At 40.9% G+C, this 12,210-nt stretch overlaps 1 long non-coding RNA gene across 1 annotated transcript in view; it reads right to left on the bottom strand.

Moving 5' to 3' along the window:
- Nucleotides 1-12,210, bottom strand: part of LOC133259016 (uncharacterized) — a 39,102-nt gene that overhangs the window by 21,041 nt on the left and 5,851 nt on the right. Inside the window, exons 2-4 of the long non-coding RNA XR_009740231.1 lie at nucleotides 9,777-9,955; nucleotides 7,955-8,033; nucleotides 680-856 (exon numbers count right to left, since the gene is read on the bottom strand). This is a non-coding gene — a long non-coding RNA (uncharacterized LOC133259016). The remainder of the gene's footprint in view (nucleotides 1-679; nucleotides 857-7,954; nucleotides 8,034-9,776; nucleotides 9,956-12,210) is intronic.

The following is a 12,210-nucleotide window of genomic DNA, read 5'->3' as shown; positions in this document are numbered from 1 at the left end:
TCATAGAAAATGGGCCCCTGAAGGCTATTGGTCATCTATCTGTTAAACTACACTGCACTTGAACTTTAGAAAAAGGAGAAAAAGCATACCTTTGAATGAAGTAAGCTACTTGCAATATGTCAGACAAACATGATGCATTTTGTTCACACCTTTTCTTATAACAGGTTTCTTTCAAAGGTAAGGTATATTTTTACACTAGCAATTCTTTTTAAGATCAGTAAATGCTGAGTTAAAAAAAAAAAAATCTGCAAAGTGCCTAATTCACATATGGACGTTTTAGGAGGGATAGAGTTGGTTAGATACAAGAAGACGTTCAGCATTTTCTAAATGCATACTAGTTCATCACTTTCCTCAGGAGGAAGGGTGAAGGCTGGCTTGCATTTTTCCCTTGCTGGAAACATCGGTGTATTCATTTTCTGAACATAAAATAATAATGATTTATAATAGCATCCCCTCCTAGGGTAGAATCTATTGGCTAGAATCATATTACTAATGGAATTTAAGCTATTTTCACTTATTATTCATAGTTAGACTCAGGTTCAGCTCTAGGCAAAATTGTTAAATAGGCAAAACTTATCGCTGGTGCTGTCCCCTTTGGTAGAAATTTCCCCTGGTGGGGAAATCTAGACCTATATTTACTAAGGTGTTTATAGCAAATGCAGCAAAACATTCAAATTACCTCTTCCAGGGATATTTGTGCACTAACAAGGAATTGTTAACATTCCAGAAAAAGGTAACACTTAATTTGAGATTTCAGGTCCTTATGGGCAGCCAGAGAAGAACTATTTGGTTCAGATTGCTCCAAGGAGTGCCCTTCATGGTCTTCCATGCTTCTCTGTCTTTGTCGAGCTTAACTCTTATTTAAAAAAAAAGAAAGAAAGAGAGAAAGAAAAAAAGAAAAACAGCAAATGGTTCCATTTTAAGCATAAATCTTGCTATTACTCATAAGTATGTATTAGATCAGGTATTTCAATTTGACATTACAGAATAGCACTTTGCAAAATGTTGTACAATCTCATTATACATGTAGCATTCCTATTCTCCATGCTTTTTCAAAATACAGAAGGCAAGACACTCAACACATTTTCTTTGTTTATCTGAAGGAAATTTCCCTGAACTGAGGAAGAGGAGAAATTGTAGAATACAGACAACATCAGTGGTCTCCTTATCTACAGATATCTTATACATGAGAAAGAACAACAGAATTTCCGTTGACCTGATAGCCAAATCAACTCTTCATTTTTAGTCTCTCCCAGAGAAAGAGTGAGTAGAATGAAATTAATTTTGGACTAAGAACCAAAGCTATAAGTTCAAATCATGGACTTCCTGCTGTGAGATCTTGAACAAATCACGTCTTCCTGGGCTGCTGCTGCTGCTGCTAAGTCGCTTCAGTCATGTCCAACTCTGTGCGACCCCATAGACGGCAGCTCACCAGGCTCCCCTGTCCCTGGGATTTTTCCAGGCAAGAGTATTGGAGTGGGTTGCCATTTCCTTCTCCAGTGCGTGAAGGTGAAAAGTGAAAATGAAGACACTCAGTCATGTCCGACTCTTAGCAACCCCATGGACTGCAGCCCACCAGGCTCCTCCGTCCATGGGATTTTCCAGGCAAGAGTACTGGAGTGAGGTGCTATTGCCTTCTCCTCTTCCTGGGCTAGGATCTAAAATTCTCACCCAGATGGAGAGCTTGATTTCAAAAATCCCCACCAGCAATAAAGCCCCTTGAATTTTAGAGCACAATATTAGACAAAAATGAATAACAGCCCAATAAAAAAACCCCAACGTGGAATGACAAAGTATGGCTTTAAATCTTTGAGCTACTTGGAATAATGAATGGAATCCTTTCCCAAGTTCACATTCGCACCTCTTATAGCCTTCCAATTTATGATTCATTAAGGAAAAAAAAAAAACCTTTCTTCCTGATTTAGTGAAAAGCTCATTTTAAATGTAATTCAGGTCAAAGTTTCCTTTTCTATGTCGGGTGAAATTACATAACTAACTCCAGAAATAGGATTACAGAATGGGTAGGATAATAGCATTTCCAATAATTAATGAGTCTGGTTGTCTTGGTAGACGCAGTGAACATTTCATGCAGATCTGTATTTATTCTGTAGTCAAATATAGGCCAAAATGAGACAGATAGCATTTGACTTGTACATCATAGTGGGGGAAAGCCTTGCCCGTTGCCCTGCTCCTTTCCGTGAATTGCTTAATATCACTTAAGTGGCTTTTAAGAAATTGGATTTTCCCCACTTTTCCTCAGGCAGGAACCAGAAACAGGAAAAGCTCTAAATACAGTTAACGGGACCCTTTCCTCCAGACTATTTCCTGAAGCTGAATACAGATCAGAGCTCAGATCGGTCCCTTTATTTTCATTTAACATCATCTTCAGAGGAACACTTTTAAATAATAATAAACTACTCTTTGAGTCTCTGATTTAAGTAGTGACTATTGATTGGCTGGTTAGAACTTCCGTGCTTTATGAATTGTTCTCTGGAGGTGATGAAATGAGGAAATCAATGCTCCTATGTGTGTTTATAGTCAGTCTAGAGAGCGAATTGGATTTTCAAACACCAGAGACAAAAGGATATTTTAGAATGCCATTACTTAAGGAATACAGCTTTAAAAGGCCTAAGCACATCAAGGCCAATATTGCTCAAAATATCCCTAAATGTTCTGAAATGAGTCGTTAATGTGGAGAGTCCATCCTCAACCACTTTCTATAAAAGAGAAATTGTCATATGCGTCTTTGTTCCCTGGCTGTTTAATTCATGCAGAGCAACATCATCGGATGACTCAGAGCATGCCGTGGAGTCACATGGACCGGGGTTGGTCCCAGCTATGGGGCCTTAAGCACGTGGCTTAGCGCATCTAAGCTTTCGTGCCTTATCTATCAAAGGGAATCATAATAGTCCTTCCCCCAAGGACTGCAAGGAGGATTAAATAATGTGAACCGTTTGTAACAAGTCTATGGGAAGTAACATCACAGATGGTGACTATGTGCTTAGTTGTGTCCAAATCTTTGTGACCGTTTGGACTGTAGCCCACCAGGCTCCTCTGTCCAGGGGGGTTTCCAGGCAAGATTACTGGAGTGAGTTGTCATTTCCTGCTCCAGGGGATCTTCCTGACCCAGGGATCGAGCCTGTGTCTCCTGTGTGTCCTGCATTGCAGGCAGATTCTTACCCGCTGAGCCATCGGGGAAGCCTGATGGTAGCTGTCATATTACTATTATCGTCACTACGTAGATACTCAATAACTATTGATGGAGGGAACTTTGGAAAAGAGTTTTCAGAGGTCTGTGCTCCCTGGTCTGCCCCAATGTCTCTCCCATGGCCCACCCTCATTCCCACTGACTTAGGGTATCTATTTAGAATTTGGTGGTGCAAAACAAGACCCCTGTCTCTTCCATTTGGACCTTGGGTGGGTATTCATTAACTACACATTCCTCCAACCATGCTCAACCTGTTGAGCTCACCTCCATACTCATCCCATAAAACTAACCCTTCGCAGCTGGCCTTGTTTCAGTAGTCCCTAACCATGGAGCACTAGATTTAAATCCCACTTTGATGTGGGATTTGGTGTTTGAATCCGAATTGCACTCAATCTTTTCCCCTGCAGGGTGGAAAAGGCTGGATTTCCCCCAGATGCCACAGGAAGGAAGGGAAATGGGTACTGGGAAGAAAAGCAATAACTATCCACCAGATTACTTGTCCAGAAAAAAGTAATTGTAACCACATATGATGTTAGATATTAACCAGACTTAGTGTGGTGGTGATTTTGCAATATATGCAAATATCGAATCATTAGGCCGTAACCTAAAACTATTATCAGTATAATTGATATATATGTCAGTAAAAATGACCCAGTTCAAATTTTGCTTCTTTAATGTAAATTCAATTCATCTCCATTGACAGTAATTCATCTCTCCTGTAAACTCCAATTAGGGTTTGTGCTTACCTTTCTCTCTCTATGGTTTTGTTTTTGGCTGTGCTGCAAAACTTGTGGGATCGTAATTCCCAGACCAGGAATTGAACCTGGACCCTCAGGAGTGAAAGCATGGAGTCCTAACCACTGGACCACCAGGGAATTCCCCGTGTCTACCTTTCCAATATCACTTGATCACATTGTGCCTAATAGACCGTCATTTCTGCAAACTCCAATCCCTGAGTTATACTACGTGAGTCTTTGTTTTGCTACCCAGTGCCCCACTATAAATAGTGTTTTATAAATGTTTATCAAAGGAATAAATTAATAAACTCCCTAATGGAAGTTTTACAATCAATAATAATTTTCATTGTAATAACTGGTTATTACATTTTGTTTCCTATCATTTTTATCAGTTATTTAATCTTTCTATCAGCCGCTTTCTCTAGGGAAAGAATAACTTTAAATAATCACTTGTAAAAGCTTGAATGGTTATACTAAAGTGCAGGTGAGATTTATAATACTCTGACTTAAGGGTATATATCAAACAAAAGGTTGTTTTCTTTCTCTTTTTCTCATTGTATTCTCCAAAGGAAAATGGAGTCATTTCAATGTGTTTAAGTAAAGGGAGGTGTCCATAGGTTTACAAATAACAGCAAGCACAACTACACTCTTAAAAATGCTCAGGTCGGTACTTCCCTGGTGGTCCGGTGGCTAAAACTTCGCACTCCCAAGGCAGAGGGCCTGGATTCAGTCCCTGGTCAGGGAGCTAGATCCCATGTGTCGCAACTAAGAACCTGGTGCAGCCAGATTAATTAATTAATTTTAAAAAGTCTCCAGGTCATCTCATCTTAGTGGAAATTGAAAAAGAAATTGTCTGCATAATGCTTCTAGAAGACAAAATTTTTTCCTGGGAATGAGAATCTCTCCTACGCTCAAAGTTCACTGACTTGCAGGACAGGCCAAGGAGATAAGTGACACAGATGGATGGAGGCAAAGACTAGCAGAGCACCCAGGACTGAAGCTAGGAGTACTGCCCCCTAAATGGGCTACTATCCTCCCCCATCGTGAACACAAATGCTTGGGACAGTGAGCACTAATGTGGGAGAAAACAGTCACATATCCTTCAGGATATGTGAAGGAGAGAAGTCCAAAGGAAACACGTTTGTGCAAGTAAAGGTTATCTTCTTTAATTATCATTATAATTAAAGGTATAAAACATCCCAAACTTAACCATTAAATGTCCAAAAGATCTAGGAAATCATTGGTCTATCTCCCCACCCAATGCTGAAATCATCAACGAACCTTTATTTTTCCCTTTAAAATAAACATCATTACTATACTCATCAACTGGATCTTTTAAAGGTTTTGAGGTTAGCATTTAATCACATGGGTGTAATTTCCATCCCATCTTGCCTTACAATAATTTGAGCAGAGTCACAGCCCCCCAAAAATGTGTTTGAATGGACACACTTGACAATTAGAACACTCTAATGTATTTCCTGAGTTGCACTGCAAATCATTACGAACATTTTAAATGACGTTTCTGTGCAGCTGGAAACTCTGTACATTATATTTTACAGGTCCTTCCCTTACTCTACTAGCCTGGAAGCTTGCTGTAAAGAGTGTGAGCAACAATTGTTGTTGTTTATTTGCTAAGTCACGTCTGACTCTTTTTGAGACCCCATGGACTGTAGCTGGCCAGGCTTCTCTGCCAATGGGATGTTCCAGGCAAGAATCCTGGAGTGGGTTGCCATTTCCTTCTCCAGGGGATCTTCCTGACCCAGAGGTTTCACCCACATCACCTTCATTGGCAGGCAGATTCTTTACCGCTGAGCCACCTAGAAAGCCTGAGTGATAGGCTTCTAATAAATCAAATTCTAGGAAAGTGACTGTTTCAGGATCATCACAGCAACACCTGTTAACGTAGGTTACTTCTGGATCCAGATCCTCCAGATCTCTGGAATGATACTTTTTATTCTTTATATTAGTGGGAGTATAAAATACATTCTATAAATATTCTCAGTATTACCTATTTCAGTATCATAAATGTTATCAGTTTATTTGATGCCATAAATTCCAGGGTGGAGAAGAGAGAATGAGAATTTTATGGGAAGTTTTGTGTTGTTATTCTTTTTAAATTATTTACAAGGCTAGTAAAATACATGTCCAATGTTTTGATTTCAATCAGAAACAGAAGTTTCCTTTCGTCGCTGCTTGTCAGTATTTCTTAGTGCAGCCAGCTTTACAGAATTTCATTCCATTTAAAATCATCTTATCTTACAAGTAAAAGTGACAGCTCTGAGTGAAATAAAGATATTTTCTTGAGTAGAAGCAGTAATTATTTCCATTTTTCATTAAAGTAACCCATTCAGTAGTAAAGATTAGAGAAAATTTAAATGATGAAATAAAATTGCCATGAAAGCAGAAATGAGCTAATGGAAGAAAACACATAAACAAGATATTCAAATATGAATTATGTTTGAAAATTAAAATGCAAGTAATGATAAACATTAACAGCAAATACCTTGCATTTCCACAATACCTTATATCTAAAAATGTAAGGCAAATGAGCAAACTCCTGCAAACAACTTCCACCTTTCTTTGCAGGAAGAAAGGTGAAAGAAGACAGGATTCTCTTTCATCTTTAGCAGAAAGAAATAGAAGTCAAAAGAAAAACAAAGATTTAAGGAATTTTTTTTTCTGCCTCACTCTTCACCTTTTAGCATTCTTCTGAGAAATGAATTTTCTTTGAAGATATTTGTCTCTCCATGGGTTTTCTATACTCCATAATTCCACTGGATCGTAGAGTGAGATAGTCTTGGTGTGCAGGGCCAAGATGGTAATGTGTGTGTATTTTGGAAGGAATACACTCCTTTCTTGCCTTACCTCATTTTTTCCCTTTGGTGTTTCTGAGTGGAGGGCAAAGACAGAATGGAAAGGCGGGAACTAAAAATCCCTCCACTCCAGCTCTGAGGCTTCTGGAAACCTCCTGCAGGTAATGTAAACCCATGCCAAGCTCATCAGAAAATGGACACAAGATCTGGAAACTACAGCATTTACTGGTTGTACCAAGTGGCAGCCCTAATACCTCAGTCTTTGGTGGTATTTTCTCTGCCATGCAAAGCCATACTGTTATTATTAGAATAAACTGGGGCTATACATTTCTCCACCAACTAGAAACTCTGGAAAGATCTTAATCCCAGCTTAATTAAGAAAAGAAAAAACAGGCATCTGTTTTATTTATTTTTTTTAATCTCAAAATTCTCATCAAGATTATTTGAAATGTTATCCATTCTTCCAGATGTAGTCAAGGGAAAGAAAAATATGTTAAAAGAAACAGCTCTCAGGACAAAAAGCAATGCTGTTTTGGAGCACTCTATCACCTATTACACCCACCCAGCGGCCACCACAAAGCACACCCTCCATCTGGTTTTGTTCCCCTGGCCCCCCTGCCCCCACAGTGACAGACACAGTACTCAGAGGCCCTGTGACAGGCAGTGTGTCCAACATGAGTCGGATTTCTCACATCCAGGTTTGGGTAAGTCACTTAATTTCTTTGAGCTTAAATTCTTTCATCTATAAGATGGAAATTATATTAGATGGGGGGTGGGGGGCTTCCCTTGTGGCTCAGCTGGTAAAGAATCCGCCTGCAATGCGGGAGACCTGGGTTCGATCCCTGAATTGAGAAGATCCCTTGGAGAAGGGAACGGCTCCCCACTCTAGTATTCTGGCCTGGAGAAGTCCATGAACTATATAGTCCATGGGGTCACAAAGAGCTGGACACAACTAAGCGACTTTCACTTCAGTGTGACCTGGCATTGCTAGTGCTCAGCAGCTATTCCATATTTCTTATTAATTCTAGCCAGTGATCATTATAAGTGTGTTTTAGAAATATTTTTTTTAGTTCCTCACACATTTAAATGAGTAGTTGATATCCCTGAGCTCAAAAGGGAACTAAACATAACCATTCTACTGCAGAATCCTGTAGGAGGTGACTTGAGAATAGAGACAGATTAAGACTTGAACTCACTGTGAATTTTCCCTACGTTCTCAAAAACCTGTAAGTCTTCTGCACAGCAAGAGAAGCAGCCAACAAATGAAAAGACAACCTGTGGAATGGGAAAAACACACTTACAAATCACATATCTGATAAGGGGTTAATACCAAAAACATGTAAAGAACTTACAGCTCAATAGCAAACAAACAATCCAACTAAGATATGGGCAGCAAATATTTTTCTAAAGAAGACACACAAATGGCCAACAGGTACATGAAAAGATGCTCAATATCATTAATCATCAGAGAAATGCAAATCAAAACCACAGTGAGATAACAGCTCACAGCTGTTAGAATGTCTGTTGTCCAAAAGACATGAGATAATAAGTGTTGATGAGGATGTGGAGAAAAGGGAACCCTTGTGCACTATTGGTGAGAATGTAAATGGTATAGCCACTGTGGAAGAACTTGGATATGCCTCAGAAAATTACAAATAGAACTACTGTATGACCCAGCAATCTCACTTTTGGGTACATATCCAAAGAAAATGAAAACAGGATGTCAAAGAGATATTGTATTCCCATGTTCATTGCAGCATTATTCACAATCACCAAAATATGGAAACAGCCTAAGTATCTGTCAATAGATAGATAGATAAAAAGATGTGGTATTTTTATACAATGGAATATTATTCAGTCATTAGAAAGAGGGAAATACTGTCATTTGAGATAACATAGATGGGCCTTAAGAGCACTGTGTTAAGTGAAAGAAGTTGGGCAGAAAAAAACAAATGCGTATGATATATGGAATCTGAAAAAGCCAAATTTATAGAAACAGAGTAGAATGGTAGTTAACCAGGGGCTGGAGATAGGAGGGAGGGAAATTAAGAAGACAGTAGTCAAAGGTACAAAGTTCCAGTTAGAAAATGAGTAAGTTCTGGGACTGTAATGTAGACTATGGTGATTACAGTTGATAAAACTGTATTATTCACTTGAAAGAGGCTGCTGCTGCTGCTGCTAAGTCACTTCAGTCGTGTCCAACTCTGTGCGACCCCATAGACGGCAGCCCACCAGGCTCCCCGTCCCTGGGATTCTCCAGGCAAGAACACTGGAGTGGGTTCCCATTTCCTTCTCCAACGCATGAAAGTGAAAAGTGAAAGTGAAGTCTAAGACAGTAGATCTTAAATGTTCCCACCACAAAAAGAAATGATAATCATGAGATGCGATGTGGGTGTTAGCTAAGCTAGAGTGGTAACCATTTTGTAATATAAAAGTGTATCAAATCAACTTGTACAACTTAAATTTACAGTGTTACATAAACGGAGTGGGGCGGTGGGGAAACCTAGGTATCGTTGGTCCAGTGGAAGGCTGCACTTGGAAGTGACGTTGTATCTTTCAGGTGCGGTGGGCACCAAGCGAGATACTCTACTGAGAAAAGTGCAAGGATTTCATGCCTTCAGCTCCTCTCTCCTCTCACATCTATGCAACCTTGGGCAGGTCACTTCATCTTTTTAAGCAAGCGTCTGCACGTCTGAAAAATGGTGGATTTACCAGAATCTCCTCCATTGGTGGTTTTCAAGAGTCAAGTAAGCTCAAATGCTTGGCAAGTGGTAGGCTTAAAATAAAGACTGGCTGTTGTTTATTAATAGGATTCTCTCCTAAATTAAAAAGGTGAGGTAGACTGAGAAAATATGTCTATAACAAGGTCAGTTCGAGCATGCTGCCCTCAACCCCGGGAGTGACCACTGCAGCACTAAGGTCCACGTGGCAATGTTCTCAAATGAGAGATGAAATGCCTGCTCTGGAATCTGAACAGGCAGAGAGCTCTTGGCTTTGGGTTATAAAACCAGCACTCACCCCATCCGTTTCAGTCCTATGCGGACCTTCCCCTTCCTTGCTCAGTGACTAGCATGTCCCCCTGGCCGGTATAGGCAGAGCCACCAATACCGCAAGGTGATGGGGGGTCCTGCAGTCGGCTGCCCCGTTATCTCTGAGCAGGTGACCAGCGTCCAGAGGTGACCATCATTTCCAACCAGCTAGGAGAGGAAGGAGGAGAGAACTATAATAATGTTAGTCAGGTAGCCACTTCTACCTTATCAGCCCCAGCAGATGCAAACACGCGCAGACAAATACTATACCAGAGGGTAGGATAAAAGTGGAATTAGAAAATAGCTACCTTCAGGAGATCCTGAGCTTCCGAACTTGATATGCAATTGTCATACAGATAACATGGAAAAACAGATAATAAACACAGCTTTTAATTCAAACATGACCTTCAAAGAGCTTTTCCCTTAGAAACACAAATGAAAGGCCCCCAGATATTTGAAAGAGCAGATTCAAAGAGTAAGCCTCCCCCTGGGGGTTCCCCACACCCCGAGCTCAGGGCACACCCCAGACAGCTCTTCCCAAGAACAGCGTTGGACTTTTTATCACATTTTACCACAAATTCTAAAGTTCCTTATCACATGGGAAAGCTTCCTTTACCACGTTCTTATCTCATTCCAAATGTATCTTATCAATATTCACGGGGCGAGTGCGTGAGTATTTCTAAGGGACAGCAGAGAACAGTGTATGATAAATGGAACACTGCTGCCATTCTGATCGGTGGGAGAGATCAAGAGAAAGTGGCCAGCTGGAAAGATCAGCTGGGCTCGGCTGAAGTGCCAGGATCATCTATAATGTGGCAGGAGTGATGCATCGCTGAGCCCAGGGACCCTTCCGAAAAGGCAGGGGACTGAGAGACCCAAGTTCGGAGTGGCCCGGGGTTTCCTGCAGAAGTGGCTTCTAACTGCAGCCAAGTAGAAGCCACTTAGTGTCCTTGAGAGGCAAGCAAGTCTCTGCATTAAAACTGTCCTCTCCTCAAGCCATATTTTATGGGTGCCAGAGCAGAGCATTTTAAATGAGCTGAACTACGTGTGCAGTCCTCTTAAGGATCAGGCAGGCCCTTCTCACCGTGACATTGAACCAGAGACTGTTCCCGCTCCTTAGCAGTTTGTAAATCACACAGGAAATTCTGAAAGGACCAAGTCCCCTCCCACGCCCCTGTTGTCTGCCCTTGTTCTCCCCCATCTCCTTGGCTTCCATTCTGAAATAGATCGTTAGTGTCTTGTGTAGAAAACTTTCCAGAGGATAGGATGGGTAAACATACAGCTTGCTCTCTCAAAACAAGCATTCAAAATGCTTTACTCCTTCCCAAGAGAACTGTAAAATATGATTTTCTTAACGAGCTTGTATGAATGGCCTGGTTAAGAAAGATGATTACACCAAGGAATTAAATTCCACCAAATATAACAAGACACACACATACTGGATCTTGATATGAAGACCCAGAAGCATTCTCGGATGAATCAAATAAAAAGGCATAAACTCCATCTGTAAGAAAAGAGGAATTTGATCCTAATAACGAATATATTGTTCGATCAAAAAGTAGATGAAGTGATACCTTTCAGAAAACTTCCTAACTCTTATCAGTCCAGCCCCTGGACACCAGGTGCAAAGCCAAGACTGAAAGTTGTCATTTACGGATGACCTAGGAGGCAGGTCAGTGACCCCAATAGACACCGGGGCCCTTTTACTGGACAGAGAAGTTGCAATTCACAAGCAATTGAGCGGAAATGATTTCCTCTCTGGGGCGGTTGAGCTGGCATAACAAAGTCACGAAAGCTGTGACGGGGTTAGCTGACTTGTTTCAAAAACAATGCTAATGTTGTCAGGGTGGCAGGGTCAAACCCCATATGGGCTCATTGTCTTTGGAGAGGGAGAAATGATAAACACGGTCAGGGAGGCTTCACGAGCAAACATCTCAGGTCACATGGGGACCCAGTACCAAGACTTCACCAAACCCCATCAGTACTTTTGGAAAAGCAATCCAAAGGGCAAACTCTCTAGCTAATTTTACCCACTATGTGTGACCCTGTGCAAGGAAGACATGAGGTTATGATAGCATCGTGTCAGCCAAGAATCCTGGACAAGGCAATGATCCTATTTCATTGGATGTTGTCAAGGAGATCAGAGGAAAGAAAACTGGGAAATCAGGGCCGGAAGTATGACGGTTTTAAGAATAGAGCGTGGTATCTCCCAAATAAAATCTAATAGGACAATCATAAACAACCCTAAAGGGGAGAACAAAATGAATAATCTTAAAAGGTCCGAGGAGCCCCAAAGAAAGACTCTCTTATGGCTATTCTTAACAGTCAACAAAACTCTCACCTCAGGGGGTCCCTCCCCAACCCCAAAACCTAACACAGCCTCCCTGCTCCATCAATGAATTGCACTGCTGCTTTGCAGGGTA

Source organism: Bos javanicus, chromosome 13 (assembly GCF_032452875.1).
Source record: "Bos javanicus breed banteng chromosome 13, ARS-OSU_banteng_1.0, whole genome shotgun sequence".
Lineage (NCBI taxonomy): Eukaryota > Metazoa > Chordata > Mammalia > Artiodactyla > Bovidae > Bos > Bos javanicus.
Note: the sequence above shows the minus strand (reverse complement) of the source record. Positions and strands in the feature narration are given on the sequence as shown.